The sequence below is a fragment of the Crotalus tigris genome, unplaced genomic scaffold (genome assembly GCF_016545835.1).
Source record: "Crotalus tigris isolate CLP2741 ecotype Arizona unplaced genomic scaffold, ASM1654583v1 scf7180000023815.240080, whole genome shotgun sequence".
Lineage (NCBI taxonomy): Eukaryota > Metazoa > Chordata > Lepidosauria > Squamata > Viperidae > Crotalus > Crotalus tigris.
The window spans coordinates 90,746-118,738 of NW_024100204.1; the positions used below are offsets into that span (position 1 = coordinate 90,746).

The 27,993-nt window shown below is 39.3% G+C and overlaps 1 protein-coding gene and 1 long non-coding RNA gene across 7 annotated transcripts in view; one reads left to right on the top strand and one right to left on the bottom strand.

Moving 5' to 3' along the window:
* The window catches only part of LOC120298223 (ras-GEF domain-containing family member 1C-like), a 93,119-nt gene extending 89,756 nt beyond the window's left edge, over positions 1 to 3,363 (bottom strand). Inside the window, exon 1 of one of the 5 annotated variants that reach the window (XM_039321704.1) lies at positions 2,484 to 3,363. The gene's annotated coding sequence lies outside the window, so the exon portion shown is untranslated. The remainder of the gene's footprint in view (positions 1 to 2,483) is intronic. The other 4 variants (XM_039321706.1, XM_039321700.1, XM_039321699.1 and 1 more) reach the window with 4 other exon arrangements.
* LOC120298224 overlaps positions 1,506 to 27,993 on the top strand; it is a 56,301-nt gene continuing 29,813 nt past the window's right edge. For both annotated transcript variants that reach the window (XR_005554003.1, XR_005554002.1), the window contains exon 1: positions 1,506 to 2,355. This is a non-coding gene — a long non-coding RNA (uncharacterized LOC120298224). The remainder of the gene's footprint in view (positions 2,356 to 27,993) is intronic.

Genomic DNA, 27,993 nt, shown 5'->3' on the forward strand with positions numbered 1-27,993 from the left:
TATATATATATATATATGGATGATATTCACTCATTTATTTTCAAAGCCTAGAATTAAAACTAATCACTAGTTTAGAATATACAACAGTTGTTCCATTGTAGTTTAATTATCACAGAAGAACATCTGTGGTAAAGTTGATTCCCCACTGAATATACAGAATTCATACCATACCAAGTAATTAAGTAATAGCAATGACGATGCATATTAACTATATTCTATATTTAAAGTGTTTTTAGACAAAACAGCAAGTATTTTGTTGTTTGGATTAGTTCTTGTCTAAGAATTTATAATTTTTTACTTATTGAATGGATTGAATGCCATGGTGGCCTAGTGGTGAAGATGCCTGCCTCCCACTTGGAAGGTTGAGAATTCAATCATAGGTAGCGGCAGATATTTCTTTCCTAGGGTGGAAAGAAAAAATATCTGCTGCAAACTCCAAATAGGCATCAGGAAGGGCATCCAGCCAATAAATGCTCAGCTCCATCCAACCATCAGAGTTGTAAAAATAGTTTTATTTATTCAATGGATTAGTTCTTACTTAGTTCAAGCTAGGTATACAACATTTGTTAAGTATACAATGAGGCACAGTTCCCCATTTAAAGTCAAGTACTCCCCCCCCCCAGAAATACGACTGAACTGAGATAGTACATGGCATTGATTAATTTTAAACAAGTTTTTCAAAGATGAATTATACTCTGCAACTAAGATCTAAGCAAAAATAATAATATATTTTAACAATAGCAAGCAGCAAGATGATCCTGTTAAGCTGAAGCCTGATTAGGTTTCCAGCACATGAGCCAAAAAGGAACTATTTAGACTAACAACCATCACCGCAACCCTATGCATGCGTACCTGGAATTAAGACTTACTATGTTTTGTAAAATTTAATCCCAACTAAATATGGGAAATTATGCCTTAAATTGCATTTGATATGCGTACTTATTGTTACCTCTTTGATTTGAATATCTCACACTCTTTTGCCTTGGACACATGACATGGACCAGTCCTTATTTCTGCCTAGCATGGCTAGAATCAGATTTTAAAACACATGCTAAAGGATTCGATCTGATGAAGATGCAGGTGAACGAATTTAACAAAGAAATGAACCTAAACCTATTTGGAAGCATATTCAAGGCACACGGCTTCTGGGTAAATATTCCAGGATTCACAAGTCTGTATGGCAACAAGACATTTTGAAAAGATGGGGGTGAGTGACATCTCAACATTTTCAAAAATTATTTGTGCTCTAGGTTAAAGGCCAGTATTTCCAAACAATGGGTAACAACCCTTACGAAGAGGCAGGAAGGAGAATGTTCTCCTTTTTTAAGAACAGTTACCCTAGGAGGTGTCAAAGCCTAGAGAATGTTAACTAATATATGGTTACGTGTTTAAGAGGTCTTTGATGGTCTCTGAACTGGGTTGTTTTCTTGCTGACATTTCATTATCCAAACTACGGTAGGTAACATTATCAGTGCTAATCAGGGTTGGATTAACCCTAATGATGTCACCTGCTTTGGGTAATGAAACATCTGCAAGAAAGCAACCAAGGTCAGAGAGTATCAAGAATCCCTCATTTCAACCCTGAGCTACATGTATTCTCCTTTATCAGTACAGTTACTCTAGTTTAGCAGCTTTGAGACTGATTCCCTCCCTCTTCCATTAAACTCATTTCAATAGATATTAACGGATTTTCCAGTCTCAGGCAGGCCAGAAGTGGCTGCGATCACCCTTCCCAAAGAACACACAGGAGGTCAACCTCATTCATCTCTCAGGTGACTCCCAGGCAACCCAATCTTCCTTACAGATATAAACAAGCCCCGCCGTTTTGTTTTGTTTTTTGTCTTTTCCGTTTGCAGCCCAGACGCCACCAGCAATCGATAAGGAAGTGCATTACTGGATTAAAAGTTTCCCCTCATTAATCGCAAAAGTCTAAGGGACCCAGAGTTTAGGACTGGCTTTCCTATCCCTAGTTGTCAACCAGTACGTATTTACGACGGTTGCAACATCACAGGGCCCTAGCCTTCCTCTTGCCTAAGGTGTATGCCCACGTACAAACACACACGTGTGTACCCAGGGACTCAAGTAGTTCCCTTCCAGCACGACCAAATGTTTGAAAACGGCATGCCCAGCCTAGTGACTATCGCTCAGCCGCTGCAAGGTGCCTCCCTCGGGACGCCAGGTAAGGACATGGCGATCCGCGCGCGTGCCTGCCGCGGCCCCCGCCCGCAAAGGTTACCTCCCCACGGCTGAAGGCGAGCTCAGCGCAACACCCTCGGCTCAGGGAAGAGCCTTGTTGACCAGGAAGAGAAAGAGGTTGGAAAGTCACCGATGCTCGGCAGCGTTAGCACCCGCTAGGTAAGTGATGTGCGCAAGAGGGGAAGGGAGGTGGACGCGCGTCCGCCCCGAAAGAACAGGCGGCAGGCACCGTCCGCCCACCGGCCACCTGGCAGAGGTCGACGGCGACGGACGGTGCCGCCACTCACCCCAGCTACGTGCTCCTCGTTCCGCTCAGCGCCATCGAGATCCGGAGAGAATTCCCGAAAGGGTTTCAAGCTTTCAAGCTCGGCGGCCAGATCCCTCTTCCGCCTGCCAGGGATTCGGAAGCTCAGCCCGTTTTGCCCGACGCTGAGGAGCCATCCACTTGCCCGGCGCCGCCGCCGCTCTTGCTGCAAGAGGCTGCAGCGGCCAACACGCGTGCCGCACCTCTGAGCTGAGCCAGGGCGAAGGAGGCGTGCAGCGCCGCCTTGCCGCCGCGCGCGGAACTGGCCGCGAATGGGGCGCCTCCCGCCTCTTCAGCGCTTCTCGGCTCAGCTTAAAGCGGGGCTTGGTGCTTTTCCGAGGCACGTGTTGAAGCGGACCCCGCGGCCGCTGAGAGCCAATAAGCGGGGAGCGCGGCAAGGAGGGTGGACAGGTGTCGCCTACGTAATGGCCGGATCTCCAGCGCCAGGCCCATTTCGCTTTCCTTCTGGCTTGTCCCTGGGAAGCCGAGTGATGACTGGCTTCGCGTCAGTCAGTTCGTGTGTTTTGGCAATCCCCAAATCGCCTCACCTACGCTTTAAATGCTCCGATCCATTGCGGATGGTTGTGCCCCCTGAAAGGAGAAAGAAAGCAGTTTTCTAAGATAGGTTCCTGACAGCGCGTCCCTCAATTAAATGGATAATGTTCTAAAAGCGAATTATGTGCCTTTGTTTATTTCATGAAACTCCACCAGCTTCTTATCAGATTGTGGAGCGCCTTAGCTGAAGTGGCTGCTTATCATACAATACTGAAGTCTCTTACACTAAAACCTCAAAACTTAAAAGCTATGGAAGCAATTAGACAAATTGGTAATTCTTCAGATCATAACTAGAAAGATTTCGCCCTCCTTTCTGTCTTTCAATTGTATTCCTTCTTCATGTGGACAGGCCTTCCCTCTCGGCCCCAAAATCCCCAACCAATGGATCACTGATCAAATCAATTCACACTGGAGACACAAATGATCAGGCTACAATTATCCTATCATATCCTACACATTCTGTAAAGACCTAGGTCTCTGAAAAAGGCTCTTGGAAGGAAAGAGAATACAACTAGTAGCCAGGTGAATGAACTCAATTACAATAGTGATAAACGCACCATTGGGAGACCAATCAGGTTAGGAACAGATCACCTTGGAGAAACTATGTGATTGCCATGAGTGGAAAACAGCTTGATGGTACTTAAGCATGTTTACTGTCTGGAAAGAAGAGAAAACATGGATCTGCAGCCTTGAGTGGAAAGCATTAAAGGAGCATGCAGCTGTAGGGTTGGTTAGCACCCTAAAAGCATTCCCTTTACCTTTCAATTAATTTTTAATTTAATTTTTAATCATCCTTGATTTTTTTTTAAAAGTTATCTTTTATATACTGTTTTTATGTTTTAATATTTTATTGTATACCACCCAGACTCCCTCATGAGGGAAATGGGTGGTTCCGAAATATGTTAGATAAATGAAGTCCAAACTGATAGTTCAAATCTGTGTTTTTCCTTCAAACGATGATTTAAAAGCATGGTTATGAGTTCCTGGCTTCTAGAATAGACTGGGAGCAATTTGAATTAGCACAACTGTAACATACATTTAGGAGACTTGAAGAAGGATGAGGAATTGGCATCCAAGAGTGAGGAGGAAAGGGAAAAAAATCATAGTTCTATAGATCCAAAACACGTGAAGGATAGGGAACAATAGGCCTGAATAAGGTCATTTTAAACACCATTGAATTGAAGGATTTGTGTAGGCTATTTGTGGTGCTATGAAGATGCAGATGGTTTATCTTTGTGTCATCCTATTTAGTAATTAAAATATAGTGGGACATTGAAAAGAAGAAAAAGATAACTAGCAGTTAGTTTAGGGCATGATTGGGCCATTTATTTTACTGTGGCATGTTAAAGAAGAACATCAGATAAAGAACTGCTCTGTTAAATGTATCAAATGTAACAGGACTGTTGTGGCACTAAATTTACAGTCCTCAGAATAAAGGTTGACCCATCTCAAAATGTGTGATACAGAAAAGTCAAGCACAATTATTAAGAGGTCTTTTTTTTCTTTGTTTTTCTTGTGTTTTTCTTAAGAAAACAGCTAAGGCATTTGGCATATTCTGATTCTGAGTGAGACTAACAACTAAAGTGGAGTTGATTGAGGTAGAATTAATGGAAAACATAGTTATAAATTATAACTATAATTATGAATTACCAATATAAAATCAATTTTAATATATTACATAATCTTTAAGGATGGGAATATATCTTGGTTTTTAAGATCTGGTATCTATTTTATTAATCTCTATCACCCCTGCAAATTGATTCAGATTTAGAAGCACAATGATCTGGCATTCATTCTTCACTTACTGATCTTGTCATAGCTACCATACAAAATGGGTCTCTTCACACTACATATGGTTGGGGAGAAACCCTTTTGTGGTGGTTTTTATATGTTTTGCTTTTTAAAAGTTGATACTAGGTTTTTAGTGTATACAACCTGCAGTGGTGAAAGTAAAAATATAGATTTGAAAAAGTCTAATTCCTACCATATTAATGTAGTTATTTAAAGCGACAAAAAATCTCATTGCTTCATGGGGTATGTATGGTAACATAACTGTACCAAAGAAATAAAATACAGTCAGCCCAAATTGGAGGAAATCCAGAAGCAAGCAGGATTCATAGTTTACCCCATTCAGCTAAGATGCTCTTGCTGGTACAGGCAAAGCTTTTCACTTTTTAATTTTGCTGGTGTTTATATTACAATTACAGATGGGGAGTGGAGCAATATTTATAAAGGGTTTAGATTAGCTAATTTTAACTAACCTTATACAAGCAATAAGTGATCAAAAATAAATCAGTACAACGGTTAATCCATGCAGCAAACGAGCTATTCTTGCAAAGGAAGTTAAAGAGATCAACTTCTGCCACTGGGCATTTTTTTTCCTTTATTCCAATGCAAAATAATATTGTTTGCACTTTATAATAAAAATTGGAGAGCTGTATGATAGCAGCCAGAACTTTAAATTGTGATGTTGCACATAAATTGGGCATTAAAAGTCTCTGGATTCAGACATACATGGCATCCATGCTGCTTTGCTGTTTAAGGTTTGTGTTGCCATTCACACCTTCTGAATGAGAAGAACTGGAAGCACCCACGCCTGCCTTCTTTCCTAACCCCATAGAGCATCATGCACTTTTCTAATTATTTTTACAAATGTTCCAGGCTTGATCCTGATCATGAACTGTTCTTTGGATATCCAGAGGACATAAGCATTAGTATAATTTGTGATCTGTGGGAAAGCCTGATTTTGCTGTCTCCTGCCAAACAAAATGTAAGTTTTCAAGCAGGGAAGCCACAGAGTTTGGTACTGTCAAGAGAAGAAATAGCTATTTAGAGGGAAAATAAAGCAAGTTCTCACTCTTATGGTGCAGGAGGTGTTAATTGCAATGCAAATATCAAATTGAACAGCTTTATAATTCACCATGGATTTTCACATGACAAATTCATAGCTGGATAATTTTATTTTTACCACCAACCATCCTATGCGTGTAACATTAACTTGGTTATAAATGGTATTGTGACTCATCCAGAAAGCTGTCTTAGTAAATGCTATGTATATCTCCTTTTGTTGATATAACTATAAAAGGAATAACTACGTTCAGTTAATCAGGGAAAGTTCAGTCTCAACTTTTGAAGACTACATGGACATAATAATGTATTTCTCTTGGCAACACTGGATTGTCACTGCCCTTCTCCAGGATGCTTTCTCAATCTCTCAGTACAGGTAAGTCCTCCACAACTGAGCCCAAAATTTCTTTTGCTAAGTGAGACAGCTGTTAAATGAGTTTTGCCCCATTTTGCAACATTTCTTGCCACAGTTGTTAAGTTAATCACTGCAGTTGTTAAGGGAATCTGGCTTCCCTCATTTACTTTGGTTGTCAGAAGGTTGCAAGTGCCCCAGGGACAGTGCAACTGTCATAAACATGAGTCAGTCACATGACCATGGAGATGCTACAGTGAGCATAAGTGTGAAAAACAGTCATAAGTCACTTTTTTCAGTGCTGTTGTAACTTTGAACGGTCACTAAATGAACTTGTTGTAAGTTGAGGACTATCTGTATAATCTAGACCCTTGATATTTCATAAGGCTCTGTCATCCAAGAACTGATCAGATCTAATCCTGCTTAATTTTTTGTGATCAGCCAAGATCACTTAGGACAGTGGTTCTCAACCTTTCTAATGCTGCGACCCCATAATACAGTTCCCCATGTTGTGGTGACCCCCAACCACTTATAAATCATCGGGTGCCAGGGGTGTGGCCAAAGAAAAGGGGGAAAAATGGCGGACAGCCTTGTTTGGCGACCCCCGTGAAATGGTCGTTCGACCCTAAATGGGGTCCCGACCCATAGGTTGAGAAGCACTGACTTAGGACACCTATTTGCTTACAGATTTCATGTATTTATAGCTAGTTTGGAACCTTTTCATTTTCTTCATTAACAAATGCTATAAGACTATCAACAGTCTAGATTCTCTTCTCATTTGGGTTTCCTCTGTTCCCTTTCTAGTTCTGCCACATCTTATGTATGTTACTCATTTGCTGTACAGAAAAGCCTTTACTGGAGATATGAGGCTCTAAAGCTAGATAATACCCCCCACCCACACTGCACAGCCACTTATTTGCTGACCCTGGTGTGCTCTTTGATTATACTTGCTAAAGATCAATCTGGATTTCCATCATTTTGAGACAGGAACAGCATAAAAATTGTAATGTCATCTCTAAAATAGATGAAACACAAATTTCAAAACAGCTCTCCTGCTAAACCAGGACATCTTCGCCTTCCATTTACATGATATGGCTCCATCATCATTTATTTATTTATTTATTTATTTATTTATTTATTTATGAGACTTATATACCGCTTTAAGTGCAAACACTCTCTAAGCGGTGTACACCAGTAAGCAATGTATATATATATTTACATTGGCCCCAACAATCTGGGTCCTCATTTTACCTACCTCGGAAGGATGGAAGGCTGAGTCAACCTTGAGCCGGTGAGATTTGAACCGCTGACCTGCTGAACACAGTCAGCTAAAGTGGCCTGCAGTACTGCACTCTAACTGCTGCGCCACCTCGGCTCATCACACTCCTAGTAGCCCTGGCACTTCAAACAAAGTCTGAAGTGGTCTGAGCCATAAAAATGTTGCCTACCATGAATATTAGCATCCCAGTATCAGATGCCATCATTGGTTTCCTGCCATGTTCCAGCACAAGAACAAGCAGATGAAACCACATTTTGCATTTACTTGAGTTAATGCGCTTCGGTGCTGCACTAGAACATAGCAATGGGTTGATGCAGGGATTGTGATAAATTACAAGAAGGAAAAAAATGGAAGTCTTAAGAAAAATACTCTAGCAGGCCGATTAATGAAAGGTAAGCTGTTATGGAGGGGAGCCTCAAAACTTTTTTTCACAGCATCGATTTTGTTATTGTGCTAATTATCGTTTTTCTTAAAGGACAAAGGCAAACACTGTACAAAAGTGCACTGCATGACAAATGATAAAGCAATTCAGACGGAGGAAAGCATTCAGATGAAAGGAAGAAGATGAAAAGTATATAGTGCGATGTGCATAGAAAGGCAGAGCAGGAGGGGGGGTAGGCTAGATGGTAAACCGTGAAAGAAAAAGTGCCCATGAATGCTATTTATAGCTATTGTTATGATAGCCTTTCCCCATCTCCACTTCTCCAGATATTCTAAATTAGAATTCTCATTGGAAGATGGGAGTTGTAGTCCAATCAATGTAGAAGGCATCAGGTGAGAAGTGATTAATATCATTGGCATCCCATTATAAACAAAAGTAGAAATTGATGATGGCTCTTACAGTGGCAAAGTCTCAATGCAATTAGTTGCTGCACTATTTTAGCTGCAGGCTATATTTTATCTTTGCTGCTAAGTTCTCTTATTTAGGATGAGTTCTTGTTTTCCCAAGGCTATTTCTGTTTCTTTCCTCTGAATTTAAACAAAGACACAGTTGAGAATGATGAAATAATCAGCAAGTCTTGAGCTGTTCAACAAAAAGTCTTTAGTTGGGATATTTACAAGAAATTCCACATCATAATTAAGAAGATTTCTATTGCCCAGGATTTTAATCTCCAACCCAGCGTTTCTGTGGAAAGAATCTGTTCATCAGTACAGACTGGAATTTTATGATTATGATTTGTGGAATTTGAACATTATAAGACAGAATGGGGTTTTAGTTCTCTGGCTGTTCAGAACATACTTAGCCCAGGAACTATAAAGAAAATAAAAAGTATCAAAAAGAGCTGCAAATTCTTAAATGAATGACTGATGAAATACACTCTTCAGCTTTTTACTATGTGGTTTATATTGTGAACCTAACTAAGCATGGTTTAGCTACTAAATTATAATTAAACAAATCATAGTTTAGTGAGATATATGATGTCTGGCAGTATATGCGTAGTGTAAGTCAGGGGTGTCAAACTCGCAATGTCACGTGACGTGTCATGATGTGTCGTGACTTTTTTGCCATTGCCAGCAATGGGGTGGGCGCAGTTTCCTTATGATGCATCCAACCCGCGTGCCGCAAGTTTGACACCCCTGGTGTAAGTTATGGTTTTCTTAAATATGATTTTATGAATAAACCACCATTAGCTGGGCTCACATATTGTGCTTAGCCATAAACCATTTTTTGCAGACCATAGTATCTAGGTTCATGCATATTAACTTATAATAATAACAATAATAAACAACATGATGTCTGATTATATCATGTGAACCCATTCCCTTTCTTACACATGCTCATATCTGATTACTATTTAATAGGATAAATCAATTGTCCAGAAGAAATTAATATTGATATTAAATAGAACAATAAAAGATAGGCTCCTCAGTTATTATTACTTCAGGGGACTAGAAGAACATCTATCTTCTCAAGATTCTTTAATTCTAAGTAGGAATTGGTCAGGGTACAGTGCTTTGCATTCTTCCATATATTGGGTCAAACTTGTCTGATACAAGCTGACTACTGGTGATGTTACCTAGTTTGGTAAAGAAATGTCTGCCAGAAAACAACCAAGTATAAAGCATACCAAGGATGCCACAGGCTGGCAAATATACAAACCATGGCTATGATCAAAGAGGAATATAATAAGTATATATGATAAGGTGCACAATATGAAGTTCTATTTGTTTCCACAAGCCCTTGTGTCATTCTGCACACCATATTTATACATTCTTATAGTTTAAAGGCAAGAGGTGACAGTAATTGAAAAAATAATGAAAATATGTTTATATTGATATGACACGTGGATTCCACTGCCTCAAGATGAGATAATTGCTACTGGCTTAGACCAGGAATTAGCTAACTATGGCTTGCAGCCCACATCCAGTCCATCCCCTCTTTTTATAAGACCAATTAGCTAAGAATTGACGGGAGGGTGGCAGATTTCTCATCTGAGTTCTCCTGATGAGGGGTGGAGCCAAGAACCAAGGAGTGTGCCAAGGAGGCAGAGGAGAGGTGGAATCTGGCCCTTTAGAGCAGAAAGTTTGCCATCTCCCAGTTTATACAACTTTATGCCTAACAATATTATCTAAATTCTATTTTTTTAATTTATTTTTTTATTTCTTATAAGCTGTTTTTATATTTTAACATTTTATTGTACATTGCCCAGAGTCCCTCTGTGAGGGAGATGGTAAGTTTTAAAATGTGAAAAAGAAATTATAAGATACTGAGAGGTGTCCCTTAGTTCTTCTGTCTGAATGTTCTTATTGAGTGCTACAGGGATATTTGCATAGATGCATGCCACAGGTTGTTTTAAGAACTATTTTGGAATATGGGTTCTTATAGCCACTAACCTGTTATATGACTTGTTTTGTGTTGGCTTAGTGAAATACATGAGCGCACCAATTAGGGTCAATCATGGTTTAACCAAAAAACACTAAGTTTGAAAAGAGTTTTGTAATAATAACCTATGATCTGTGTTATTTTCAAGATTTTTCCATGACTACAAGATGTTAAACAAAACAAAATCTAATGTGAGACTTAACCTAAATGTGCAATCAAATTTATATGACTACAGATGTTAGAAGATTTTAATATGCAGTCAAATATTTAGTTTTATTCCAACTTCTTTTGTTAGAGACTACCAAAATCAGCTTATCAAGCACTTATCACCTCTTCAACACATCGAGAGATTTAAAAAGGAAGGAAATTTCCATGGAAAATCCAGGTGATATAAATTTCTAGTCTTAATATAAGAGAAGTCCAAATCTTTCTCCTTTATTCTTAAATAGTTGAAATAAGCATAATTCAAGCAAGTGGAAATAAATGAATGATGCCAGCAATCATGAAGCTGCACCTGGCAGTGTGGAATGTTAACACACAGAAGTTCAATGTACTTCACTTGGCTACTATTAAGGTAACCATCTAACACTATCACACAACAAAACACATCAATTTCAGATAAGTAAAGATTTGCAACAAGAAATTTGGCTGGATTTTCACAATCCACTTGAACAAACCCAAACAATACATGGCTTTAAGTTTCAGTTGTGACATTTATTGGTTCAGTGGACCAACATATTTTAGTATTTGAAATAAACAAATAACAAGCAAAAACCCATGCTGTATATCCACATAGTGGATTTAGTGGGGGAGGGGAAGATGGTACAATGAACTAGTGGCAGATTCCCAGGAAGGAGGGAGGACATTGGGGGGGGGAAGGGGGGGAAGACAAGGAGGCAACACAACCAGAAACTGGATCAGAGGCAGAGGAAGAAAGTTAGGATAGCCACTCCCTAGAATCTCAGATTCTGTCTCTCTGGCATTAGCAAATAAAGAACTGAACTTTGGCTGGATTGTTTTATGTCATTTTTAGGCTAGGCCTAATACTTGCCAGCTTGACATTTATCCCTAAGAAATATTCAGAGATCTGTAAAATATTTAGAGTGCATCTATTAGCAGTATGATTTTTTTTTAAATTTCTTTTGCTTTACGAATTGTAGCAAAATGGGTATTACTAATTAAGCAATTTCAGTTGCAGCAAAAAGGATTTTTTTTTTTTTTTAGTGCAATTGAAATTGCTAATAAGAACTTTCAGAGAAACTGCTATCCGGAGAGCCTGTTAAGCACATTATCAGCCATTGTCTTTTTGAACATTCGTTATGTATTCAAAATGTATTGGAGACAAATTAAGATTAATCTGTAAGTAAGCAGATCAAATTCCACATGATACATAGAGAGTAGTGGACAAAAAAAAGGGGATTTGTAAACGAAATACATTAAATTTTCTTCTTGATTGTTAGTCAATATTTGACTAAGTTGGTTGCTATATTTTTTGTTTATGTATGCAGTGGTATTGTGAGAGAGAAAAATCACGTAACTATTCCTTACGAAGGATTGCCAGTGGCCTATGGAGAAAAGCTGTTTACAGTGGGCTGAAAACTGATAGGGCTTCAGACAACAAAAACACATTGGGACACTTCTGGTTTTGTTACATTGCATTAATCTTTCTAGGGCCACCTGCTACAGTGCACTTCTATGCCTGGTTTCTTAGAAGTATGACCAGTTAATGATTTAAGGGCCTTGCTTTCCAGTAAACTGACAACTTATCCAACCACGGCACCGAGTAATATTGATGTATTGTTAGAAGAATATGTGAAAAATTTGAAATAGGCTAAAAGAGAGTCAGGGGGAAGCTGGGGAGAACTGAAAGCACACAAAGATCAAAATAATGGATTAGAATCAAAGGAGATTATTAAAAAAAAAAAATCTGAAATGTCAGCGACTGTGTAAGGCCAACACCAGTTTCCCAGAGCAGCATTTGGAGAAGCAAAAGAGACCAGCTGGTGCAAATGGCTGCCTGATCTCCTTGAAACAAATAGCCATCTACAGCAATGGCAAAAGCCAGGGAATGTAACTGTTTCAGTACAAGTAGTCCTTCGACTTACAACAGTTATTTGCTTAGTGACCGCTTGAAGTTACAGTGGCACTGAAAAAAGTAAATCATGACCATTTGTCACACTTATGACCATTGCAGCATCCCCATGATTACATGATTTACATTCAGATGCTTGACAATTGACTCACATTTATGACAGTTGCAGTGTCCTGGCATCATGTGATCATCCTTTGAGACCTCTGACAAGCCAAGTCAATGGGGAAACCAGATTCGCTTAACAACTGTGATACTAAGTTAACAACTGCAGTGATTCACTGAACAAATGTGGTAAGAAAAGTCATAATATGGGACAAAACTCATATGCTGCCATTACACATTACACATTACACATATACCATATATTATAGTTCTCGACTTATGACTATTATTGAGCCCAAAATTTATGTTGCTAAGTGAGACATTTGTTAAATGAGCTTTGTCCCATTTTATGACCTTTCTTGCCACAGTTGTTAAGTGAATCACTGTAGCTGTTATGTTAGTAACAGGGCTATTAAGTGAACCTGGCTTCCGCATTGACTTTGCTGGTCAGAAGGTCGGAAAAGGTGATCACATGACCCCAGGATACTGCAACTGTCCTAAATATGAGTCAGTTGCCCAGCATCTGAATTTTGATCACAACGATCATAAGTGTGAAAAACATTCATAAGTCACTTTTTTCAAATGCCATTATAACTTTGAATGGTCACTAAATGAACTGTTGTAAGTCAAGAACTACCTATAAAGGTTAAATCTGGAATCACCACATGCTTTCTACCTAAATATTGTTTCCAGTGGTTCTGGACAATTTTGCCTCTTTGATATAAATATCTAGAAAAAATGTACATGGTTAAGTCTTCTATCCTTTTATCTCATATATCATATACCGTATTTTCCGGCGTATAACACGACTGGGCGTATAAGACGACCCCCGACTTTTGAGAAGATTTTCATTTAGAAAGTCATCTTATACATTGGAAAATACAGTATTTTTCGGCGTATAAGACAACTGGGTGTATAAGACGACCCCTGACTTTTGAGAAGATTTTCATGGTTTAGAAAGTCGTCTTATACGCTGGAAAATACAGTATATATCTTCATGCTTCATACAATGAGGGTGCTTACCGCAAGGAGGTTGAGGGTTTGGTGAACTGGTGTAAGGAAAACACCCTAGTTTTAAACATTGGAAAAATCAAAGAGATCATTGTCAATTTAAGAAAAGGCAGGCAGAGCCACACTCCTCTGGGCATTAATGATTCACCTGTGATGGTTACCAGCATCAAATTCCTGGGTGTGCAGTTACCAAGTAGGTTGGCTTGGTCGCTCAACAGCGAGACACTGGTGAAGCGGGCACAGAAGAGTCTGCATTTTCTGCATAGCATGTGAAAAGTACATCTTCCTTCTCCTGTCCTTACCACTTTCTACAGAGGGACGATCGAGAGCATCCTGTCATATTGCATCTCAGTCTGGTTTCAAAACATCACTGCTTCAGACAGGAAGGCGGTGCAGACAGTGGTGAGGATGGCTGAAAAGATTATTGGCAGTTCCCTCCCTCCCGTCCAGGACATAGCACATAAGCGTTGCTTGAACAGGGTCCGCAAGATTATCTGGGACACTACACATGCATTCTTTGACCAAGTGACAAAATTAGTGGATCAGAGGAATGCTGTGGACATAATTTACTTGGACTTCAGTAAGGCATTTGATAAAGTAGATCACAACCTACTACTTGACAAGATAGAAAAATGTTGGGGTAGACAGAACCACCACCAGATGGATCCGTAGCTGGCTGACCGGCCGTACTCAGTGAGTGGTCCTCAATGGAACTGCATCTATATGGAGGGAAGTGTGTAGTGGGGTGCCCCAGGGCTCTGTTCTTGGCCCAGTACTCTTCAACATCTTCATCAACGATTTGGATGAAGGGATAGATGGGAACTCATCAAATTTGCAGACACACCAAGCTGGCAGGAATAGCCAACACTCCAGAAGACAGGCTTAAGATACAGAAGGATCTGGACAGACTTGAACACTGGGCACTAACTAACAAAATGAAATTCAATGGTGAAAAAAGCAAGGTTCTACATTTAGGCAAGAAAAACCAAATGCACAAGTACAGCATAGGTGGCACCATGCTCAATAGTAGTAACTGTGAGAGGGACCTCGGAGTCCTAGTAGACAATCACTTAAATATGAGCCAGCAGTGTGCTGCAGCTGCCAAAAAGGCCAACACAGTGCTAGGCTGCATTAACAGAGGGATAGAATCAAGATCACGTGAAGTATTAATACCACTCTTCAATGCCTTGGTAAGGCCACACTTGGAATACTGCATCCAGTTTTGGTCACCACGATGTAAAAAAGATGTTGAGACTCTAGAAAGAGTACAGAGAAGAGCAACAAAGATGATTAGTGGACTGGAGGCTAAAACATATAAGGAACGGTTGCGAGAATTGGGTATGTCTAGTTTAACGAAGAGAAGGACAAGGGGGGACATGATAGCAGTATTCCAATATCTCAGGGGCTGCCATAAAGAAGAGGGAATTAAGCTATTTTCCAAAGCACCTGAAGGCAGGACAAGAAGCAACGGGTGGAAACTAATCAAGGAGAGAAGCAACCTAGAACTAAGGAGAAACTTCCTGACAGTGAGAACAATTAATCAGTGGAACAGCTTGCCTCCAGAAGCATAAATGCTCCAACACTGGAAGTTTTTAAGAAGAGACTGGACAGCCATTTGTCCGAAATGGTGTAGGGTTTCTTGCCCGAGCAGGGGGTTGGACTAGATGACCTCCAAGGTCCCTTCCAACTTTACTACTATTATTATTATTATTATTATTATTATTATTATACATCCTTTTCACGACCTGTTTTCCTTGTTACCTTCTGGGAGGAGGCTTCGTGGTATCTGTAGCAGAACATCCAGATTCAGCCATAGTTTCATCCCATACAGCATTAACCTTGTGAACTCTCAAGCTTTCTTCTTCTGTTATATATTCAAGATAGACAGTATTTAATATTTATATGTTACTTATATGTAAGGGTGTAGGTCTATACATATGTTGTACATAGTATGTTTAAATGTGTATTATGTACACTTTGAGAGCAAGCAACTAAATGTCATTTTTAATGTGTGCCATTGTCACCACACTAAAAAATAAAGGCTGTCTGTCTGTCTGTCTGTCTGTCTGTCTGTCTGTCTGTCTATCTATCTATCTATCTATCTATCTATCTATCTATCTATCTATCTATCTATCTATCTATCTAATGCTCTTGCCTCCTTTTTAGCCCATTTTGCCAGTCAACTGTTTTTGATGTTCATTGAAGTTTAATAAATAAACTGCAGGCTATCTATATTTCTGGACTGGGTTGCATGTATACTTGCTTTTCTCTAATATAAGGATTAATTGGCAGTGTGCTGGATGCCAACCAAACTTTTTTGCAACAGATAGAAAAGGTAACAGTAAAACACAACAAGGTGGCCAAGTAGTCATCATAACAATAGTTTGCCCCAGATGCCCTGAAAAATGAAACAGAGTATGTCACTTATTTGCATGCAGCCAATAAATACTTCTTTTTCAATTGAAAAGTGCATGAAAGGATAGATAAACTGCACCTGATATCTGAGCAGACAGGAAGAGAATATAACTTAACAATATGAGGGCTCCTGCTGCTAAATGGTTAATTATAAATGTTGAATCTGTATCAAGCTGTCTTCCATGCAACATCAGTTTATGTTAAGCAGTCTTTCACATCAAGTGCTTTTTTATATTTCTCCTGCAACAATAATGCAGCATTGGATCATACCTTTGTCTGTCTGATGTCTAACGTATCTCAGTATTCTTTTCAGAAGGTCTCACAGAGCAGATTTGATCCCATTTTGGGGTTCTCAAACATACATAATATCCATCATACTATTCCCTTTCAGAATATGCAATGTGACATTAGAAAAAAGCGCAAAAAAGGAGTCAGAAATAGTAAACCAAAGAAATTAAAGGCATATGATAAGAGGAAAGAAAGAAAGAAATACAGGTAAACCTTGTATATTTATTTATGTAGAAGAGTTGTTGTATATGGTTGCCACTCACTTTCAGTGATTCTAGGTGGTTTACAAAAAATAAAGCCCAATAAAAAAAGAGTAGCCACCTAAACCCCCTGGCAACAACAAGCAACCAAACAAGCCACTTGATGGGCTCTGTTGAAAAACCAGGTCCTGCAGGGCTTTGCGAAAGAGTGTCAAAGTGGGAGCCAATCTAATCTCCATGGTGATGTTGTTCCAAAGGGAGGGAGGGAGCCACCATGGTGAAGGCCTTTCTTCTGGTCCTGCCAGATGTACCTCCTTAGGAGAGGGGACTCACAACACTCCCTGACTCCCTGCTCTGTGGGTTGAGTGGATGTAACTGAGAAGAGACAGTTCTTAAGATAACCTGGTCCCGAGCCATGTAGGGCTTTAAAGGTGATGATCAGCACCTTGAATTGCACTTGGAAGGAAATTGGCACCCAATGCAGCTTGCTCCTCAAGCAGGAGTTGTCAGTCCAGAAGAACCTCCAGATTACACACTGAGTTTGTCTGGGACAGTGCCTCCCCATCCAAGACCAGTGATGGCAATTCTCCATGGACTAAAAAACCTCAAATTCAGAATCAATTGGTCTTGCCGGGGTTCAGTTTCAGGCCATTGCTTCCCATCCAGCCCTTAGCAGCCTCCAAGTACTGTGAGAAGGAGGTAACGGCATCACTTAACTCACTATGGGCTGAGATATATAGCTGGGTATCACAAGCATATTGATCATATCTCAGTCTGTGGTGATGTATGATATCACCCAATGGCTTCATGTAGATGTTAAACAGAGGTGGAGAGAGTACCAAGTTCTGTGGGACTCTATAAAGCAGGGACAAGGAATGGATCTCTCACTTCCTATCAATACCAACTGAGAGGGCCCATAGAGGAAGGGAGTGAGCAGGACAACACAGAGCCCCCCACTTCCAACCCCCAAAGCAACTGCAGACGGATACTATGGTCAATGGTATTGAAGGTCAAGTAGAGCAGGAATGGATGTACTACTGCCACCCTGTTCCCACCGGAGATTATCAAAAAATTGACCACTGCCATTTCTGTTGCATATCAAGGCCTGAACCTTGACTGGCAAGGGTCTAGATAATCCATTTCATCCAGGAACCTCTGCAGCTGCCATGCAACCATCTTCTCAACCACCTTCTGCAGAAAGGGAAGATTGGAGACAGGTCAAAAATTGTCCAACAGGTGAAATCTAGCAATGGCCTCTTAAGAAGAAGATGGGCCACAGCCTCCTTAAAAATGCTAGGGCACAATCCCTTCCCACAACGAAGCATTAATCACTGCCAGAACCCACCTGCATATCACCTCCTGGGAAGCTTTCACAAGCCAGGAGGGCCTGGATCTAAAACACAGATTCTTGCCCTCATTCTCTTTAGGATCTTGTCTGCTTCCTCAGGAGCAGCAAACTCAAATCTTTGAAATTTCAATATGTTATGGTTATTCTCAGATTATCCCATACGGCAGCTATTAACCTCCACAGCCCTTCATGGTGTCTGTCAAGTAAAACTTTCATATAATGCTTTTTAGCAAGATAGGAAAATTATAGAACAGGAAACCAGCCTTAGTTGTACCATGCTCCATGCAGATTCCTGGCTAAGGGCAATACTGATCACTTCTGGGATAGTTTGAACAGAATGCCACAAAGTGCAATCAAAGCCCATTTTCACCCCAAATATGCTCATGTTATTCTATAAAAGCTCCCACTTCCAATCTATAGACTTGCAACCCAATATACTTTGGTCACATCCCATAAATTGGTGAAACATTTAGTCTACTGAAATTCTCAGGATATCAGGAAGTTTTATGCTTACTCAGAATATGACAACAGCCCTAAAAATCTAATTTTGAAAAATCTTTTGGAAAAATATAAATGCAATGGAAGTCAAGTGATCAACATAAAATTTAACTTGATCCATTTTGGTTTGGTATTCTGAGCATTGCAATTCCTAAACATCTGGAATACGCTAGTATGGGAAAGCTAAAGTTTTAAGCAAAAGAAATGTATTTATTTTCTAAAAGAAAAAAATGGTTCGCATGACATCTTTTGTTATAACTGTAGTTTTTGATGAGGCATTATCTCCAATTGAGAGTCATGTTGACTGGAAATTTGGAACTGGATTCCAAACACTTTGAGAAAAAACAAGATTGGGAAAATCTAAACAAGTCATGGAAAAGCTGAGTAAAACCTGTTTTTATGAGAAAAAAATGAAGTTGTTAATGCAGGTTTTTGATTAGGCTTATCTCTTAAGTCTAAATAAGCATGTTAGGTCTCTCAGCCTACCAAATATTTCACAAGTGTAAATGTCCACAAGAATATTCCACCCTTGCATCTTATTATCATGCAATTCTACCAAACTATTTTACACTTCCTAATTTATTTTCTCAACAGTGCTTCATTGTTGTTGTTGTTAATTGCGAAGTCGTGTCCGACCCATCGCGACCCCATGGACAACGTTCCTCCAGGTCTTCCTGTCCTCTACCATTTTCTGGAGTCCATTTAAGTTCACACCTACTGCTTCAGTGACTCCATCCAGCCATCTCATTCTCTGCAGTGCTCCATAGTAGGCTGCAAAACAGTGATTGTTCCCAGGCTGTTTATTGAACTTAGATCTGAGAATGTCTGTGAAGGCAGATCCAAGGATATCTTTTCCATCATACAGGATTACCCAGCAATAAGGGGAAGCTGTTCAGAGAGCTGCTTCTCCAAGCGATGCCAGTTCTGTTGCCAAAAACAATGAGGAGAAATTCTTTCCCCATCAAAGTGAATAAAGATGCTGCTGAGGCAAGGAAAAAGAATTGTGTGCTTCAGAGTGCCAACTGTCTAAGCTAGACTGTTCTAGTTTTGTCCCCTCTGGGTACAATGGGGGTGACACAAATTGTGAAGGGCACCCGATCCAACTGAAGTAAAGGAAGCAGGAGTTAGCTTTGTTTTGCCACTGCAAACATTATTATCTTTTACTTTATAGATCTATCATCTTTACTGATGGAAAAATGTTTTTTAAAAGTAATGAGTCATAGTTATTTGCTAAAAACATTATTTATCAACATGGAACTTTTACAGAAGGCATAGTCTGTGAAATGAGTTTGTAATCCCTTTGTTCTCTAGCAAAAATATTAATTGGACTCAAATGTATTTCTAAGCAAACATGCATCCGATTGCAATGTCCAAGAATGGAAAAGGGAAATTTACATGATGTTTTAATACAAATCAACTGGTTAAGGCAGGTTCCTAATAAAGAAACCAAGAGTGATGTGCCCGGTATTTAAATAAGATCCATAACCAATTGTATTCTGTTATCTAAATCAAATATTTATTTTAATGGTGCTATAAAGATTACCTAATGTACATATTTATTTATTGTAAACAATTTCTTTTGAAAATATTTATTTTTAATAGCGCAATAAAACTTGTTTTATAAATGTACATATTTAGTAAAGGCATACTGAGCATCTTAGTAGAATTGAAATAATCGATTGTAATTATCTTGAATTGTAGACAGAGAATAAAGTTCAGGCCATTATTTTGGCAGAGTTATATCTAACATCATTGGAAAAAGATATTTAACAATAAACAAGGCATCAAGTAATTGTTCGGCCCTGGATTTTCAATGAATTACCAACAGTGCAATCAGAAAGAATGCCTTGTTAGTGATGCTCTAGAGAAGCTGACATTTTGATTTTGTGGTATTCAAGCTCTTTTTCTCTCTTCTCCTCCTTATGTAACTCTGTATGTAAAAATGAGACAATTTGAGTAAGGGAAAGTTGAGGTTCATGGGAATATTAGTCTACTCAAAGTAGATGATAGTTTAAGCTGTATGATTTGAGTTAAGAATATTATCAATGCTTTTTTAAACTGCTTAAATCTAGGAATTACTGCATAATAATGCAAAAAAATGTCTATTATCATGGAAATAGGTGGAAGAAATAGAAAATCTAAATTGACAAATATTGAAGGAGACCATGTATATGTGTGTGAGATCAACATATATTGTTGAGTGAATCAGATATTTTATTCTGCTAAAGGAGCAATAAAAGTGGAAGCTTATTCAGGATGCTTCTACTGTAAAAATGAGGTGATTTTAGCCAGTTTCTGTGGTGGTCAGCCCTTTGGTGCATTGCGTAGAACAGATTTTGGTGGGACAGTTGGTAAGGGAAGCAGTGGCATGAACCCAATGTCTCCATTCAGATATTGAAAGTTCCAATGGATCTGTTGTCAAAGAGTATTAATACTGATGAATGATATCTTGATGACATTTGAGCAGAAATATCTTATAGAAAGAACATATGACAAACACCCACCTGCAGAACAAAATGCTTAGTCCCTAATGACTGGCTCCCTAATGATGGTGCAGTTTCTTTATTTCTCAACCAATGGCTGGCAACTAGATTGATTGGCCAATCAGGGGCAGAAGACAAAGGAAAAGGTCAGTCTTTGGTTCATGTGCTACCTGTCCTGACTTCATCAAATAAATGTAACTGCCCTTGTAAAAGAAGCTTAACAGCAAGCTGAAATGACCCTGTATTGGGACAGGCAGAAAACTCAATCAAGAATCAATGGCCCAGTAAATCAAGTTGTTTCTATTCACTGACCATATCTCAAAGATAGTATGGCTAGCATGCTGACCTATGAGGAAGGGATAAATAATAATGTCACATCGTTATCAAAAGCATTCTGGCATCATGTTGTAATTTACAATGTGTCTGCCTTTTCCTTAGTCCCATCTTTGTCATGTCATAAGGAAAGAGTATATAAGCTCTGGTTCTGCTCTGATTTGCTCAGGACTGCTCAGCAATCTGCCAATGCTTTGTTGGGAGTCTGGTGTATACTGTAATACTTTGCATGCTTAATATATGTGTGTAGTGTTGTCAAAGTGTGATAGGTGAGCCACATTTTGCCCATAACAAGCTTTGTGCAAAAGGAGAGGCAAGATCAGTCAATTTATTATAGCAATAGCACTTAGACCTATATACCACTTCATAGTGCTTTATAGCACTCTCTAAGCAGTTTATAGAGTCAGCATATTGCCACCAACAATCTGAGTCCTCATTTTATTGACCTCAGAATGATGGAAGGCTGAATCAATCTGGAGCTTCTCAGAATTGAACTCCAAGCTGTGGGCAGAGTCAACCTGCAATACTACATTATAACCGTTGTGCCACCATGTCTCAATGTCAGAAGGAATGTACATAATTTAAATGGCCTGGTTTCTTTGCTTCTTCTTTAAATGGTCTTTCCTCTATATATTTAGAATGAGTTTTGTCATTTAGCTCTTAGCTTTATTTAGTTGTTCTCTTTATCCATGCTAGAAGCCGAAACTGTCAGCCCAGGGATGATGCAAAGAGTCTACCACAAGCCTCCAGAGCTACCGTCACTGAAACCATACAATGGGGAGTAGACAATGTGATGCAGTGATGTAGGACCCTAATGGCAGGTGTGGCAGAGAAGGTGGCAGCTGCCGTCAGGAAGGTGATCTGCAAGGTGGGGCTAGTGGGGATTGAAGAAAGCCCCTCCAGTGGAGGATGCAGCTAATGTGCAGTGGTGGTGGAAGCCTTTCACCATCACTCCCTCCTGGCTCCAAAATGGCAGAGGGAGACTGGGTAAGGCGACCGAGACTCCCTTACCCATCCTCTGTAGCATGGCGGTCTGGCTCTGGAGGGGAGTGAAAGGGAAGAGGCTGGTGGTCAGATTGGTCATTGAATGGGCAGGGAGAGGTCACTGAGTGGGGAGTGGCCTGGCTGCAGGGGCCTTGAGGTAAGCAGGTACATGGCACATGGGGCAGCTCAACCCCCCACTGGCTCACGCCGCCTGTGGCGGCGGCATTGGCATGCTGTGCAGCCTCCTGCCCCACTGTGGCACCGAGCAACCAGATGGTGGGAAGGAATGGGTGGGCTCTTGACTAGGGCTTATTTGGGAGGTAGGGCTTATATTATGCTAAAAATCATGCTAGATCTTATTTTCTGGGTGGGCCTTATTTTTGGGGAAACACAGTATATATAAATACAGGTACTCCTCGACTTACAACCTTAATTGAGCCTAGAATTACAGATGTAAGTTGTTGAAATCATAAACTGAGGCATCAAATCACTGAACCTGGTTTTGGGGCATTTTTTGCATTGAGGCTTAAGCAAAGTCCACGGTCATTAAGCAAATCATTTTTCATCAATAGTCATTTGGGGCTGGAAGCCAGAAGTAAATATTGGAAACTGACAAAAACATCACAAATCATGACCATGCTACAAAAGGCTGTAAAAATGAGCCAGTTGCCCAGCACCCAAAATTCAATTACATGACCACGGAGAGGTGTGGCCATCGTAAGTTTGAAACAGGTTGTAACTAGCTTTTGGGGAGTCTTCTGTAACTTCAAACAGTTGTTAAGCGAGTGGTCATACATTGAGGACTACTTATAAAAGAACATAAACACCATGATCATCGTTTTCAGAGAAAATCAGATTTGTGTGGATGCCCTGCCTTTGGAACATTTCAGTCTTTGGAACCTATTGCAGAACAGTATGTTCTGGATTTGTTGTCAGCATTGTTTTAGTGCATTATACCTAGAGACTGGCCAGTCACTATGAAAAAAAGTTTGATATTATAAATGGTGCCCTCCTTGAAAAATAGGGAGGGAGATTCAGAGTAGAAATCTTTGACCAACAGGATCCAAAGTTCTATGCTTTTCCATAGCTGAGTTAGAAATTGTCAAGATGTTCAACCATATTTCCTTTGGATTAAACACAAATAGTGTGTTCTTATTGCATTACATGGGTAAATTAATTCGTCAAAGCAGGAATGTCTGTGTCTCACTAAAGAACTGTTTAATATGCATGCTACTGTCAATACATAGTATACATTCTTTAATTCTTCTTAGATGTCTTTGACGCCTATGATTTCTATTTTCCCTGCAAGCATGAGTACTTATCCATATTTTTATCCATAGGATATCTCACATCAGAGGATACAAACTTAATTTAAGAAAGTTTTAAAATTCCAGGAGCCCCTTTATCTCATTAAAAATGCCATAGACAAAAGGCATTGTATTTATTTATTTTTTCAAAAAAATGTTTGTAAATGATATTCTGAAGTAGACTTCACATTCTATATACAATGGCAGAACATGTTCTATTTAAAGGTATTTCTTCTGCTGTATTTTTGGTTGTCTCTTTTCCTTTCTATTCAATTTCCTTAGTCTGAAATCTTCTACCCCCTAAATTTGGAATCTATCTTTCAGAATCCAATAGGACTCACTTTTGAGTAAACACAAAACACAAAGGATTGCCCTTTAAATTTTTTAATGTGGTGGCTGATACACAAGCCTTTAATTTAGGGATTAGTAGTCCTCTTTGTTGTGTAGGGCAACAACATACTATTTGCTTTTTGGTCTCTGTAACTTTTTTCTTTTATCTCTGGGACTCTAAAAATCAAATCAGTGATTCTACTGATGCTGCCTGAACTTTAAAAATTATTGATCAGGGCTCACAAGTTAGAACAAGTATTTTTTTGGAGCTGAAGGAGAAAAGGTATTATGAAAGAACTGAATATCAAGGCGCTGCTGCTCATCAAAGAGATTAAAAAAAACCTCATCAAAGAGATTTAAGAAAAAGCAAGAATGGGGAAATGGAGGATTTGAAATACTTTAAATAATGCACACGTTCTGGGTTATATCAGCCCTTAATAGAGGAAAAAGAAGTAACAGCAACAGAGATTTGTAATCATGGCAGATAGTGAAAAGAGAATGTTTCATATTGATTTCAGGCACTCGGCAAACAATAGCAACCCTGGGAAATATTTTTAGTGATAAATCATACAGGATACTAGGGCAAAAGTCTAATAATGAGAGATTATTGCCAGATAGAAAGCTCTATTAGTCTAAAAAAAGGGGCTTCCAATGTTTCTCTAGATTTAGAATAGCTTACTTTAGTTGCTTTAAAAAGTAATGGTGGTAATCATGAAGATGGTGATATTTACATCTTTAAAATATATACAGACAGACATGCTTACATCAGGCAGCAAGAGTTGATGAATACGAAAGAGGTTCAGTGGGAGGCACTAAACAGAGCAGAATCCAGGGGCATGAAGGCAAAAAGACAAATGCAACCATGCCACTCTTCTAGTGTATGTTATTCTGTGACAGTGGGAGCCTAAATCCAGTCTTACCACCACAATTTGCAACCAAAATCTCAGTTACTAAACAAGCTGGTGTCTAAGTAAGTCATGCCTGATTTTATGGCAATTTTTGCTATAGGTGTTAAGTGCATCACTGCAAATGTTAAGGGAATCATGCAGTCATTAAGCATATCTGGCTTCCCTTGTTGACTTTACTGGTCAGAAGCCATCTGGAAAAGTCACATGTCAATGCTGCTAACATTGGATGTTCTTGCTTTGACAACATATGGAGATGCAGCCTTATTCTTCCTTATGCTTTACTCTTAGAATTAGATGATACTGGGAGAGGAGGAAGAATGTGATGGGAGTTAGTTAGACATAACAATATTGTAATAGTACCGTAAATGCCGGCGTACAAGGCGACCCGGCGTATAAGACGACCCCCGTCTTTATAGCCGGGCCGCATTCCTAGAACGTCGTCTTATACGCCGGAAACTACCAGTATTTCCGGCGTATAAGACGACTCGGTGTATAAGACGACCCCCGTCTTTGGCGCCGATTTCAGCGCTTGCGGAAATTGCCTTATATGCCAGCATTTACGGTATGTGAATTCAGTGCTTTTGAAATAAGAGATGATAAGAAATGGCAGGTTTAAGAACTGGAGGAAAAGCCGGCATTTCAAGCTAATTGGAGAATGTGATTTATGACTATTAATTGGAGGAGGGAATTATGCTTTGATACTATGTGCTCAGGGGAGGGGAATTCAGATTTTGGCTTCAATTGTGTTAGTGCCAAAGCTAAGCTACTCCAATAAAGATTCTTTAAGGTAAACAATGCCTCGAAGTTCTTTGAAGACTTTCATCTGTCAAAATCATGACATTACAGATGAATAACAGAATAACAGAGTTGGAAGGGACCTTGGAGGTCTTCTAGCCCAACCCCCTGCTCAGGCAGAAAATCCTATACCATTTCAAACAAATGGTTGTCCAATCTCATCTTAAAAACCTCCATTGTTGGAGCAACCACAACTTCTGGAGGCAAGTCGTTCCACTGATTAATTGTTCTTACTGTCAGGAAATTTCTCCTTATTTCTAGGTTGGTTCTCTCCTTGATTAGTTTCCCTCCATTGCTTTTCCATAATGATGATGATCACATGACTTCAGGGTACTGCAACTGTTGTAAATACACGCTGGTTTCCACGTGGCCAAATTTTGATCAAGCGACTGTGGGGATGCTGTGAGGATTGTAAGTATGAGGATCGGTCATATAAGTCATTTTTTTCAGTGCTGTTGTAACTTTAAATGGTCGCTAAATGAATGGTTGTAAGTCGAGGACTGAATTCAATGTGTGAGATACATTCCAAACAAAATAGAAATTTAGGGTTTTTTTCTTTCTCCCATATAGTTTACTGTACACACCGGAATATCTCTTCAACAAATCTTGTTCACTAATCCACACTTGACTTACCACTCATCTGAAAATTGCAGGCAACCAATGGCTAATCAGGAAGACAGTGCTGGGTTGCAACTGTGTGGGGTTTGTGGGAATCCAGTGCATAGGGAAAGCTGAAAGAGAAATGCAAAAACAAAGAACAGACAAGGCATTGATTGTATAAAATAAGCATCTGTACATTTAAAAATGATTCTCTTAGTGGACTAGGTCCAAATTGGATGAAAATATGTAATCTGTTCCCCAATACCATAGTTCTGATAATAATTCTGTACCCCTTAAAAGCTGCTGTTTAGACAGAGGAGGAATCTTCCAAAAGCATTAATAGGCCCCACCTCCAAGGGTAGCAGCCTTGACCCATAGCATTTCTTCACATTTTAAAAAGTGTCTTTCAATGATTTAAACATGATCACTGTCACCTCTAAGTCTGACCACAAAACTACACTTTACTGGTTCAGTGGTCCAAGTATGAAGATCTTTATTAAAACACAGGCTGTCTCCTATAGTGTGCTTCCAACATGTGGACCTGGCTTCCTGAAGTCTAACCCTCCCCTGTAATTGAATAATTTTTCTGCTCAAATATCTATCAACTTGAAAACAATATAATATGAAAACCAAGCTGATGAAGAAGAGAATGAATCTATTTATGAAGTATGCTGAAAGCAGAATTAATTCTATTTTAAACCTCATCAGTTGTCAACCAGAATAAAATTATTAAATTGACTGATGATTTTCTCCCAGTTGCTGTCACAGCATACCTGGAGGTCATTGACTGGGGAAGACTGGATTATGGACACTTTCGTGGTTGTCTTTTAGATAATACAAATTTTCTTAAAGATGGAATCAGACTTGAGTTTAAAAAAGCACAATTTGATGAATTTTGCACGATGTCTGCAGCTTGGCCGGTTAGTTATGAAAGCTATCAACAGTTGGTAAAACAAATTACATATGCAATATAAAATGTTGTGCCTCAGTGATTTAAGTCCAAAAAACTTTTTCAGACAGGTAAGTACATGAAGACATGCACTGAATGGATATTCTTGTTCCATTAGATTAGCTAATCACTGTGAAAGCAGAAAGGATGCTGGTCCTGAGAACAAGTTTTATTCCTTAAGTAGGACTATCAGATCTTCAAAAATCTGATTGACTATTAGATGGCAATAAAGAGCACAGATTTTATGTATCCCTTTATTTCCACCCTGGTATCTGCAGCTCACATCTAATAACCCTACCATAATTTCATCTTGCTTTTCCCATAAAGATCTTTTCCATTCCAAAAAATTTAGGAGGGAATCGCATCTTCTAAAACATTTTGTCAATATTCACACTACGAGTAAAGACCAAAGATGACATCTAATGTGAAATCTAATTAAGTCTAGTTCTTTATTTACTTACACCAAATAGACAGAATCTTGCCAGACTAAAGTTATAACCCTTCAACCTAATAGATATACCCTGAGAGATTTTAGGATGTGTCTATCCTGAACTTCTTACTCCTCCCCCATTCCAGTTTAGGACTACACATTCTTATTTGGAGCTTGTATCTGGAATTACTGCCTCATCCCTGGGAAACGATGATGCTCTTGCCAAAATTCTCTCACCCCACTCTTTCTCCAGGTGCATGTTTCAGCATACTAGTTTAAATTTAAGAAACTCCCAGAACAAATGGGAGATCTAACATACATATCCTGGAATGGCAACATCCAGGGCTACAGATAGTCCTTGCCTTACAACCATTGTTTAGTGACCATTTGAAGTTACAGCAGCACTGAAAAAAGTGACTTATGACCATTTTTCACACTTATGACCCTTGCAGCATTCCCCATGATCTTGTGATCAAAATTCAAGTACTTGGCAACTTGCATGTATTTATAATAGCTGTGGTGTCCTGGGGTCATGTGCTCATCATTTGTAAAGCTTGACTTCT